Raw genomic sequence first — 13,558 nt, 5'->3', positions numbered from 1 at the left:
CCCGCTCTCGCTTGCGGTTCTCCGGTTTCATGGCCTCTACCTGGGACTCCCGAATGGTGTCCAACACCGGAGTCATCACTGTCAATCTCAAACAAACATCTTGTATCAAGGCACTCTCCGCCATGCGACTCAGGGCATCAGCTACAACATTAGCCTTGCCCGGGTGGTACAAGATCTCACACTCATAATCCTTTACCATATCCAACCATTTCCTCTGGCGCACATTCAGGTTGGACTGATCCATCAGATATTTCAAGTTCTTGTGATCCGTGTAAATGGTACACCGGACTCCGTACAAATAGTGAAGCCAGATCTTGAGGGCGAACACCACAGCCCCCAACTCCAAATCGTGAGTAGGATACATTGTCTCATGAGGCTTCAGCTGCCTCGATGCGTATGCTATCACATGCCCTCTCTGCATTAGCACCGCACCTAGTCCCGATATCGATGCGTCACAATATACCACAAAGTCCTCTATTCCCTCCGGAAAGGCTAACACTAGGGTTTTGCACAATCTCTGGCAAAGTGTCTCGAATGAGGCCTGCTGCTCTGGGCCCCAACTGAAAGTCACACCCTTCCGGGTTAGTCTGGTGAGAGGAACATAAATCCTGGATGAATCTCCGATAATAATTGGCTAACCCCAGGAAACTCCTGATCTCCGAAGGGGATCTCGACACCTCCCAAGTCATCCCCGCCTCAATCTTGGCCGGATCGAACAATATCCCATTCTGGTTGACGAGGTGTCCTAGAAATTGGACCTCTCGTAACCAGAAATCGTATTTGGAGAATTTGGCGTAAAGCCTCTCCGATCTCAGAACTCCGAGGATCTCCCTCAAATGCTCCTGATGCTGCTCTCTGGATCTCGAATACACCAATATATCATCAATGAACACGATCACCGAACGATCCAACATCGGCCTGCACACCCTGTTCATGAGATCCATGAATGCCGCCGGTGCATTGATGAGCCCGAAAGGCATCACCACGAACTCGTAATGCCCGTAACAAGTCCTGAATGTTGTCTTCTGGATATCCTCATCATGCACCCTCATCTGATGATATCCAGACCTCAAATCAATCTTGGAGAACCAAGACGCTCCCTGCAACTGATCGAACAAATCGTCAATCCTCGGTAAGGGGTAACAGTTCTTGACCGTCAGCTTGTTCAACTCCCGGTAATCAATGCACATCCGGTGTGAACCATCCTTCTTAATGACAAAAAGAATCGGTGCTCCCCATGGCGAGCTACTCGGCCGTATAAACCCCTTATCATAATGTGTTGATAAGGAAAGTCATTGTCTGATAATGTGAGTGGTATTAGAATAGAAATTAAAGTCTTTGTTTTGTGGTTATCTTCTTATATACTTGTGGTATATATAGATGATAGGATATCGAGTTAGGGTATCAGTTGCGAAGGAAAGGGTTGTATCAAAGTTGGAGTTATTTATTTGTAATAACAAGTGAATTTCCTTTAATCCATTGTGTTATTTCTGCTTTATTTCTTTAATTGGTATCAGAGCATTGAAATAAAATGGGGATGTTGCCAATCCAGACACAAGTGGAACGAAAGAAGGATCGTCTCTCTCACTTTATGTGTCTATGTTAAATTCCACAAATTACATAGTATGGTCAATCCGAATGAAGGTAATCCTTAACGTGCATCAGGATTGGGATACCATTGATCCAGGAACGACCGACGTTAAAAAGAATAACATCTCTATTGTAGTCCTTTTCCAAGCAAATCCCGAAGACCTCATCTTGCAAGTTGGTTGGATGAACACGACAGGAGAAATTTGGAATGCAATCAAGACATGTCATCTAGGTGTTGATATGGTACGAGAAGCATGTTTGAAAACTCTCGCAACCAAGTTTGACAATTTAAAGATGAAGGAGATAAGTACTATCGACAAATTCATTAGCAACCTCTCAGGTATCGCGTCAAAGTCAGCATCTCTTGGTGAAACTATCCCTGAGAGCAAACTAGTGAAGAAATTCCTCATTAGCCTATTAAGAAATTAAACTCGTTCATATTGTTGCTTCAATAAAGCAAGTTCTCGCTTTTAAAATTGTTGGATACGAAGATGTGGTGGGAGCGATTGAAGGCTTATAAAGAACGTATTCTTGAGGATGAACCCGGTATCGATCAAGGCAAGTTGTTGTTCAACAACACAACACCCAACACTCGAAATCATGATGCCAACAAAGGAGGGCAAGGATCAAGGCAAGGATCAAGGCAAGGATGAGGTGGAGGTCGCCAATCTCAAAATCAACGTCGACCCACACCTACTTCCAATGAAGAGACCGATAATCTAAAACCTAAATCAAAGACCAAAGATGGATCAAAAGTTCAATGTTAAATTTGTGACAAATTTGGTCACTTTGCGTCCCAGTACTCACAACGGATGGCAGACTAGGAGGAAGCTAGCGTGGCAAAAGTTGATGATCACGACCCATGACTGTTTATGTTAAAAACACTTCATGAGACTATGTTTTTAAATGAAGATAAAGTGATACCCAATAGATACGAGACGGGAAAAGATGAGAATGACATATGGTACTTAGATAATGGCGCAAGTAACCACATGACATGTAACCTCTCATTCTTCACTGAGAGGTTACATACCTGATCTCAAGGCCAACATAATTAGTTTGGATAAGAAACAAAAATTGGTTGTGAAGTTTCAATGAAAGGAGATCATTCCTTTATGATACCCATGGAACCCTCATGTTCAAGTTAAAACGCTCGATGAATAGGCTGTACAAAACTAGAATCCTCGTTGGAAGACCCATCTGTTTACATAGCCGCCTAGGATATCAAAATTGGTTGTGGCATGTAAGGCTAGGTCATGCTATCTTTGACATAGTTTCAAATATGTCAAAAAGGATCTAGTTATTGGCTTACCACCCATTACATGGAATAACCAACTATGTGAGTCGTGCATGGTAACAAAAACATAGTAAAAAACCTTTCCCTAAAAACACCAAATATCGAGCAAAAGAAACCTTGGAACTAATTCATGGAGATCTAGATGGACAAATCTCACCATCTACCATTGTTGGAAATAAGTTTTTTTTTTATCTTAATCAATGATTACTCACGTTTTATGTGGTGTTATCTTATGAAAGAAAAAATAAATGCACTAACCTATTTCAAGATGTTCAAGGTCACAGTAGAAAAAGAAACCAACAAATCAATCCAAGTGTTTCAAACAGATAGAGGCGGTGAACTCTCTTTGTGAAGATCACGGGATGATAAGACACCTCATAGCTCCATACACGCCACAACATAACGACGTAGTGGAAAGAAGAAATTGTACTCTTATCAAGACGACATGAAGTATCTTGAAAGAAAAAACAAGCTCCTAACTACCTTTAGGGAGAAGCAATAAATCATGCAACCTACATCATAAATCGAATTCCAACAAAAGCAGTTAAAGAGCCAACTCCATATCAACTATACTACAAGCGACAACCCAACATTAAACATATTCGAGTATTTGTATGTGTAACCTATGCAAAAACGGTTAGAACACAGTTAAGAAAGCTTGATGAACACTCAAGAAAACCAATTCATCTCGCATCAGAACCAAGAATGAAAGCATATCAGTTGTATGATCCAATTTGTCGCAAAATTATTGTATCTCGAGACATGATTTTTGACGAAAAACACGAATTGGGATGAGAAGTCACTGGTCGATTCTAACTTAAAACATAAACCTGGTATGTTTTGGGTTCTTTGGTAAGGGATAGTAAACACTAGAGAAGGATCTGTAGCAGATGGGTTAGACCATATTAATCGTGAGCAAACAAGAGGAGAAATGAGGTAGAACTTGAACAACCAGTCGAATCCAATGAAGATCGCGAAGATCCTCCCCCACGAAGGTTAAGCAGGACCAGTTATCCACCATGTAGGTATGATGACTAAAAATAAAATTATATGTTGATAACATTCACATTCTCCTTTCATTAAACGATGACAAGACATCAAGTTATAACGAAGTACAAGATAATCCAAACTGGGTTAAAGCTATGGAGGAAGAAATTGCCTCTATCGAAAAAATGGTACCTATAAGTTAATCTCAAAAGACAACAACATGACCATTATTAGCCTAAAATGGGTATTTAATGTTAAAAGGGATGCAAATTGTTCAGCTAGCTAGTACAAAGCAAGGCTTGTAGAAAAAGGCTACCTACAACAACATGGCGTTGAATTTGATGAAGTATTTGCACCAGTTACCTGAATTGAAACTATTCGAATTTTTATTTCTCTTGTGGCTTAAAAAGGGTGGGAGTTGCATTAATTAGACGTAAAATATACTTTTATTCATGGTGAATTGCTAGCAGATGTGTTAGTTCACCAACTAGAAGGTTTCAAAAAGGGAGAGAAGATTTAGTACAAATTAAAAAAGGCATTATATAGCCTGCGACAAGCACCACACACATGCAATATCAAGTTGGACAAAATTTTGAAAGAAATGAAGTTTTAGATATGTGTGCAAGAACAATTTTTCTATCGAAGGTGCATAGGAACATATTTACTCATGGTCGGTGTATACATTAATGATTTGGTAGCTACAAGAGCAAGCACAAACATCATATCCAAATTCAAGCGAGCAATGGATAATAGTTTTGATATGACTGATCTGGGTATGCTAATATATTATCTAGGTATCGAGGTATATTAATGGAAGGATGACATCATTATCACATAAGAAATCTTTACGAAAAAAGTAATCAAAGATGCAGGCATGGATGATTGCAATACAACACTAATTTCTATGGAATCGAATATGAAATTCTCAAAAAATATTGAAGAAGAACACATAGATGCCACAAAGTATCTAAGTCTTGTGGGAAGACTAAGGTATTTACTACAGACAAGACCTGACCTTTCATATTCGGTTGGCATTACATGCAGATATATGGGAACTCCAAAAAAGTCTCACGTGGCTACAATAAAGCAAATTCTAAGGTATATTAAAGGAAATTTGGGATTTGTAATAAGGTATAGTCATGGTAAACCAATGAAATTATTGGGATATAGTGATAACAGTCGCAATATAAATCAAGATGATGAGAGGAGTACAACTGGACATGTTTTCTATCTTGGAAAGTCACCTATCACTTGGTGTTGACAGAAAACACGAAATGGTGGTGTTGTCTTCATGTGAAGTAGAATATATGGTTGCATGTGCTACCAGTTGTCAAGAAATCTAGTTATGTGATCTTCTTCAAGAAATAATTGGATCAAAATTGCAATAGAGTAATTGAGTTTGATAACACATTTGCAATCACGTTGGTTAAAATCCAGTTTTTTTATTGCCGATGTAAACATATAAAGTCCCGCTACCACTAAATTCGAGAACTTGAAAAAGAGAATGGAATATTAGTGGAGCATGTTAGTGGGAAGGAATAGTGTGTACACATTCTAACAAAGGTACTTTCCAAGATCAAGTTTGTTGAGTTGCGCAGGCTTCTTGGGGTGGAGGTCCTCTCAATTTCCATTCGAAAATTAGGAGTGAATGTTGGTAATTTTCGGTCACAAGAGGAATCTTTGATAGACCTTATCATAATGTGTTGATAAGGAAAGTCATTATCTATTAATATGAGTAGGTATTAGAATTGAATTCAAAGTCTTTGTTTTGTGGTTATCTTCTCATATACATGTGGTGTGTATATAAATATACATATACATACATACATATATACATACATATATATATATATATATATATATATATATATATATATATATATATATGTAGAGTAAATTATACGAATGGTCCCTATGGTTTAGGGTAATTTGCGCGTTTGGTCCCTAACTTATTTTTTTAACTCGGAAGGTCTCTACAGTTTGTTTTTGTTACACGCTTGGTCCCTGTCTTACCTAAAAAACATATTTTTCCATTGATTTTTTAATTTATTTAAATAAACATACCACCAACCTCATCCTCATCACGTTTCCTTACCTACTCAACCATTTTTTCTTATTTAAATAATAGTATTTTTAGGTAAGATAGGGACCAAACGCGTAACGAAAACAAAGAGTAGGGACCCATGGCGTAACAAAAACAAATAGGAGGGACTTTCTGAGTTAAAAAAACAAATTAGGGACCAAATGCGCAAATTACCCCAAACCATAGGGACCATTCGTGTAATTTACTCATATATATATATATATATATATATATATATATATATATGTGTGTGTGTGTGTGTGTGTGTGTGTGCGTGTGTATGTATGTATGTGTGTTTGATAGGATATCGAGTTAGGGTATCAGTTAAGAAGGAAAGGGTTGTATCAAAGTTTGAGTTATTTCTTTGTTATAAAAAGTGAATTTCCTCTAATCCTTTTTGTTAATTTTGCACAAATTTAGTTCTTTAGATCACATATAAGAGTGTATAAGCACCAAGTTACGACTACAACATTTACTAGACCGCCACAACATGATATTATGGTTTAACATCTGAGAAGGATATAGCGATGTGACCTTTTGATGATCATAAGAGTAAATTACCATGAAGGTATTGGTGACTTATGTCACCGATATTATTTAAAAGTTTAACAGATTAATTTTTTGACCAAATGCAATCTTGAAAAACATTAAACAAGTAAAGGTGGTGCAAAGTGAACACTTGTTTGAGTTTTTTCAAGATTCAAAATAGATTGTCATTTAGGGGCGAGGTCCCTGAACAAACAAGGTTACGGGGGTAGTGGGGTCCAAGGGTCAGAGCCCTAGCCGAGTTATGTTGCTATGTTAAAAATGCATCAGAAATCGAGATTTTAGAAAATTTACCTATTTTTTGACTTTTATCTTGACCGTTAATTAAAACCTGTATTTTGTGATAGTTTGGAAATTGTCTTGTGACAGTTTTGGTGGTTTTCTGATAGGAAAGCTAAATCTAGTTTTTTTGTCATTATTATTGATACACTAAGATATAACACTCTCTTTCTCTGTTCTTGCATCTTTTTTGAGTCTCATCCAAATGAAGTTTCGGGAGTACCAATGAAATACTTCAATTTGAAAGTAATTTTACGATTCTCAGATTTCCAACTACTCTCAATCCCCAAATTTCTAACACAAGGAAAATACAGTAGGCAAACGTGGAACGACAGGCTGCAGGATAGCCCTACTAATCGACATTAAGTAAGAAATGATATTGACAGATTGTCGAGGAGGAATATAACTGCACCATGTGATAAAAAAATGCCTTAAACATAATGTTGTATGAGTTGTAAGGTATTTGGTGTTGCTCCCTCATGTCACACACAAATAACCATATTTGATGGACACAAGTACTAAATCCAAATGAGTGAACATTAAATATTGAAGTGTCCGTATACTAAATCCAAATTTTATGATACAACATCAATCCTCAACCGAGGGAATTGTTGAATCGACATTAGAGTAAGAAATGAGTCTGGAGTGATTGTCAAGGAGGCATATAATTGCAACTTGTGATCAAGAGTATGAGGCAACTTTACCATGTGATCAACAATGCCTCAAACATAACGTTGGATGATATTTATGGTATTGGGTGCCGCTTTCTCATGTCAAGCATATTTAAATATATTTGATGGACACATACGCTAAGTCTAAATGAGTGAACATTAAATATGGAAGTGTCCAACTAATTTTGTGATAGAACATGGCTCCTCGACTGAGGAATCGTTGAATCAAATTTTTCTTGACTTTCCATAGGTGTTCAGATAGGATTAAAATACTTAGCATATTGGCATGATTGAGAATGTTAGTATCGTATTGGCGCTCACAAAGGGATGAGCCATATTGCAATACGTAACAGAGATGCTCAGAAAATAACTACAATAATCCAATTAGTTATGTCAAACTCCTTACTGAGTGATATAATCACTGTCTACAGGGTGGTGGAAGTGGACGAATAAGTAAGATATCGTCAATATTAAGCAACAAGTTTGTCAATGATTGTATAAGTTAGAATATATGTGGAGAAATATGATTTTCTCACTTGAAACCTAATATGGGTGACAACTAAGCATATTTCTAAAAACCAAGAGTACGGTGCTCGTTTTATTGTCTATATTTATTTTTGAAAGTGATAGACAAATGTATGTTGTGATACATTTGTGGTATTTAAGGGGTAGGGTTGGGGTTGATGTATATACACAGTTTTTTCAAGGTTCCTATAAATGAACATATTTTTCACATAAAGCGGTTAAACTAGCTAATGATTGAATATGGAACAATTAAGACCTATACAGATCATGGTCATTTTGACAACATGACCAAAAGTCTTATTGGATTTGATATCTATCTTCTGACTTTTACCATTTGGTACCACCTAAGATTTTTAATAGGATAAAATGATAACACCATGATCTTTTTATTTGAACATGCACATAGATCTAACAGTATTAACACACACGCGAGTTTTAAAACACGTACCATGTAACCTTAGTAACAAAGCTATTATATTTAAGCGTATTTCATTGTTCCATTTAGGGTTGTAAAAGGGTCAAGATATTGGAACGAGCACATAAGGGTTGATGATGGTATGTAGGTAAGGCATTAAGTGGGTTTATAGATGAGAATTTTAGGACATGTATCAAAGGATGACAAGGATTAGAAACTATCTATGTGGTAGTTACGGACACTATTGGATGTCTGACATATATGGTTGGAATTCCTGCCTCAAAGAGCCATTTGGAAGTTGAGTGCTGGAGAAGGGGTATGGTAGAAGGTGGTATCTCAATTAAGGATTTAGGAGGTACAGTTAACTTAAGGAGTTAATGAGAGATAAAACATTGGTGAACACATCTAGGAAGTCATGTGAGGGTGTGTGAGTTAATATCATGTAGACAAAGGAAAACATTTTCATTAAATATTATGCATCGAGATACGATGACACATTTGATAGATTTATCACGACATTATTAGCTCTTATTAATTGATGGATAAAAAAGAACTATGCAGGGGTATTGTATGGATCAATTTTATGTGGTATAGGTATGTATGGATAACATAGACAACAAAAACATATAATTGGGTGAATGAATGACTTTTCTTAATCAATTTAGAGAATAGACTCACAATTCTAGTGGAAATGTAATGTGAAATATTCAGCAAGTGAGTGGTAATTTGAAATGCTTCTACCTATAAGGTAGAGGTAAGTGTGCATGAATAAAGAATATACGAACAATGTTATTTGTGGTTCATGTCATCTATTCAGATTTTCCAGTTTTTTTGCATGTACTTGGATAGGAAAAGTATTTGGATATTTTTTGGGTCAAAATGGTCACAAAATGAGGAGTTGGTGAATTCTTCATTTTGTTCACACAAAAAGACCTTGATTCCAAACCAAATTGAGTTTTGGCATAAGAAAAAATGAAGACATCTAGAATAGCGTTTGGCTTATGGAGAAATGTATATACCTATATGAAGTAAGATTGATGATCAGAAAAGATAATGTAATATCTAATGCCACTACCATCAACAATATATCCACAAACTAGAATGTATACTACTAACAAAGGACTTGATAATTGACTCAAACATTAATCGAGAGTCTACCATGATTTCTATATTGACGGCATAACATGTGCGACTTTCCTTAATGATAAGAAATAAAAAGACTTCACAAAATATAGTTAAGCATGTTATCATTAGGTTAACTAAAGTGATAATGCCATAATAATGAACTAGATAACGTAAAAGAAAGATGGAAAGATTCTTTATGCATGGAAAGATATTGGTCTCTTTTTAATCACATTGGATGAGAGTTTGGCGGGTCCGACACTTTTTCACTAAAATAAAATTCAAAAAAGTAAATAAAACGTTTTTATCTTTGGTGTTTAGTTGTACTAAAATGAGTTATTCATTATGTGAGCAATGATGAGAACTTGGTGAAGGTGCAAAGGTCTATAAGGATTAGGTAATTCATAGTAACTTGTATGGGTGGTCAAAATCAATGACCTATCACCAATAGATATGAATGAAATAGTGTTTTTACTAGAAACTAATATAAGTAAACCATAAGTAGTCCATATGCATCGTTGTTGGATGTTGATGGTGGTTGGTTGTTCATTGGCAATATGTTTGTTTCGTTGATTATTAGGATGAATGGAGCATCGATTATAGTTCTATGGTTGATGGTGGTGGGGGCGGCGGGGGGGGGGGGGAGTTCAACATATATCATAGTTAGTAAAGAGAAGTGGTCACCTATGGAAAAGACAAAGGGAGTCGAAAGCTTGAAAATTCAGAAGTTTAACTTTGATGGTCGGGGTCCGGTGTTGCTAATAGTGAGGCAAATTTTTCAACATTATCTAGGGTACAACTAAGTTATAGGGAAAGCAAACCTAAGAAAATTAAGGCTTCTATGTAGAGCTATAAGAAAACCTAAGAAAAATAAGGCTTCAATGTAGCGTTATGATTTTCGATAATTTGATATATATATATATATATATATATATGAGAAAAGGGAATATAAGGCTGTTAGGGATCTCATCTTAGGTGTGGAACTCTAAAACCTACGTCGTTTTGAGTTGAATACAATTATACAAATCCCGTATATTGGCCTTCCTTTCGTTCCGGATTATCACGATCTCCTTGAAGATAGCTCCCAACCTTATTTTAGGTTTCCACTAAACGACTTCAATTATCCAGATTATCAGGCTTCCATTTTTTATGATCATAATCATTTTATTCTAGGTTCTCATTGTCGCGTTCTTAATGTCCATGGTTGGCATTCATAACTTAAAAAAAATATTTTCAACTGATATGTTTATTGATTGTTTATTATTATTATTATTTTATTATTATTTTTATTTTTTTTATTTTTTTTAATTCTTATTGCTTTTTTAAGATGTACCACGTGGATCTTGAAAATAGAATAAAATATGCTCTCCAATTCGGAAATATAAGTTCATATAGGTGATATGTGCATAATTAGTTCATATTAAGTATACATTTTTACTCATTTATTAGCTAAATTATTGCATATTATGGACAAAAGGTACTTAAAAGTGTTAAATTATGTTTTTCAGTCCAAAGATGAAGCTCGGAAGCGAAAGGAAGCGGGAGAAATAGTTAGAAGATCGAGAATGAAATAAAGAAGAAAAACACTAAAAATGGCACCTACTCGGCGAGTCAGATCGACTACTCGGCGAGTCCAATCGAAGAATCGAGAAGATAATGACTCGGGATCCCAGAGAGTTATCACAATACGGGGAATGTGAGAGGGACTCGACGAGTCGATTCGTATATTTAAAGATAATTCCACAGATCGATAGAGGGGAGTTCTGGGACGATTCAGAAGTACCTTGCTGCGATTGAGAAGCCAGAGAAACCCTAGAAGACAACAAAAGGAGCTAGAATTCAATTCCGGAGAGTAATTGAGGCAAAATTTCATCATTCCATTTATTCTTTTGTTTTATCATTATGGTTAAGCAATTTGACTTTGTTTGTTTGCTATTATTTACTTCAATTATGAGCTAAAACCTTTAGACTTCTGTTTGGGGATACAAAGTTGACAATATGGTTTGATTGATTGGTAGGATTAATTCCAAGTTGGTGAATCTTTGTTATTTTAGCTTGCTAAAGAACCTTGTGTGTGAATAATAATTAATTTTCTGTTAATAGGAAGATAATTGATTAGCATGAACATCTATTGATTATTGACCTCATATGCTATGTGATCACTATGCTATATGTCTAGGATTAATGAATATGAAACTAGAATTAATAAGAAAATTGAGTAAATTCATGTGCAAGCTTTTAAGATGACCATCAAACAAGGAGTTAATTAAAAGAATAAATTAGTTAACTATTGCAAGTCTAACTTAACCTGAATAATTAATCTAGTGAATATAATTAAATTAGACAATTGGCCACTGTTTAAGTTAGTTTTTTTGCTAAGGATTAGGGTAGTGAATACGAATCTAATCACTTGAATCGGTAACCAACGAAAGAGTTAATCCATTGCACCATTACCTTGAAATCAACCATAGAGTTAACCAAGTTGAACTAAACAGAAGTTCCTTTCCAAGTATTGAATCTAGTTAAGTTGTTATTTTCTAGTCTTAAATTAGTAATAGTTAGTAAGTTTCTAGTCTTGTAAAACTAGAGAAAACCCCTACTTCTTAATTAACTTAGATAAAATTAGTTTTTAATTTAATTTGCCGTTCCCTGTGATCGATACCCTACTTATTTAGCTATACCACAATTGATAGGTTCACTGCCTTTTGTGTGTTATTTGATAATTAAAAGTAGGTTTAAAAGTAAGTGAGTTTACACACATCAAGTTTTTGGCGCCGTTGCCGGGGGACGGTTCTAAAATTAATATTAAATTCTAGTTTAATCGATCTTTTGTGTGGGATTTATCTTACACAAAGTTATTTACAAAGTAATTCAGTAAGTAGAATTAGTTTATAAAAAATTCGTTTTTAGAATAACTTGAAATTTTCTTTTCTATTTTTGCCTTGAACTCGCCGAGTGCACTCGTGCCGACTCGGCGAGTACATCGCTGTTTCAATCTTTATTTTTTATTTCGTTTTACGCGTTCTGTTTCTTTTGTTTTGTTTGTTTACAGTTGTTTCATGACCCGAGGATCTGATACACCTCTAGTCCCTCCTTTGGAAGACCCGGAATCCGCACTAAGAAAAAGCAAAGGAAAAGCCGTTGGAGAAACCACATCTTCAAAGAACTCACCACTCAAAAACTTAAAATCCGTTTTCAGCAAGAAGAAGAGCAGCAAATCAGGAGCATCCAGTGCCCCGTTGACAGTTGAAGAACCAATTCAAGAAGATATCAAGTACGAGACCGAGGAAGAAGAAGAGCATACTTACGAGCACGAAACCGATTCCGAAGAAGAGTTAGCTATCACAATGGCTAACATTGATGAAGTCCCCATGGGGGAATGAAAGAAAAGGATGCGTGATGACACCGGGCCGGGGCTTGTGCAACCCGCAATTCCCGCGACCGCTACTTTCGAACTAAAAGGACATATTCTCGCCTAACTCAAGGAGTTTCCTTTTTACGGGAAGGATCACGAAGACGCTTACAAGCACTTGGACGAAGTGTATGATGTGGCCGATTACTTCAACATCCCGAATGTTCCACGCGAGACCCAACTTCTTCGCATGCTTCCTGTTACATTTAAAGGAGCCGCAAAAGATTGGTTAAAGTCACTTCCTCCCGGATCGGTCACCACATGGGCCAAGATGAAAGAAGAGTTCATAGACCATTTTTGCCCGCCCTCCAAGATAGCCAAGCTAAAGAAAGCCATTGCCAACTTCGAGCAACAACCCGGAGAATCCCTTTATGAAGCTTGGGAAAGATACAAGAGCCTACTTAGAAATTGCCCACACCATGACCTTAATAGCCAACAAGAGGTCTCCATTTTCTATGATGGAGTCAATGTCACCACAAGGCAATTGCATGATTCTCAAGGCCCACTCACAAAGAAGGCGCCCCCGGTAATTAAAGAATTAATTGAAGAATTCTCTAAGCACTCTAGAGAATACCATAATCCGAGAAACGAAGTAAGTCGTGGGGTAGTGAACGCGGAAAATGATAGCATG

The 13,558-nt window shown here is 36.4% G+C and overlaps 1 non-coding gene across 1 annotated transcript; it reads right to left on the bottom strand.

The window, feature by feature from the left end:
- Positions 1–13,246: 13,246 nt before the first annotated feature.
- LOC145049097 (small nucleolar RNA R71) lies at positions 13,247–13,353 on the bottom strand. Its single transcript, XR_013683212.1, has one exon. It is a non-coding gene; the product is annotated as a small nucleolar RNA R71 (small nucleolar RNA).
- Positions 13,354–13,558: the final 205 nt, after the last annotated feature.

The sequence above is a fragment of the Lactuca serriola genome, chromosome 4, assembly GCF_051521515.1.
Source record: "Lactuca serriola cultivar US96UC23 chromosome 4, Lser_US96UC23_V15, whole genome shotgun sequence".
NCBI classification, from domain to species: Eukaryota; Viridiplantae; Streptophyta; class Magnoliopsida; order Asterales; family Asteraceae; genus Lactuca; species Lactuca serriola.
Note: the sequence above shows the minus strand (reverse complement) of the source record. Positions and strands in the feature narration are given on the sequence as shown.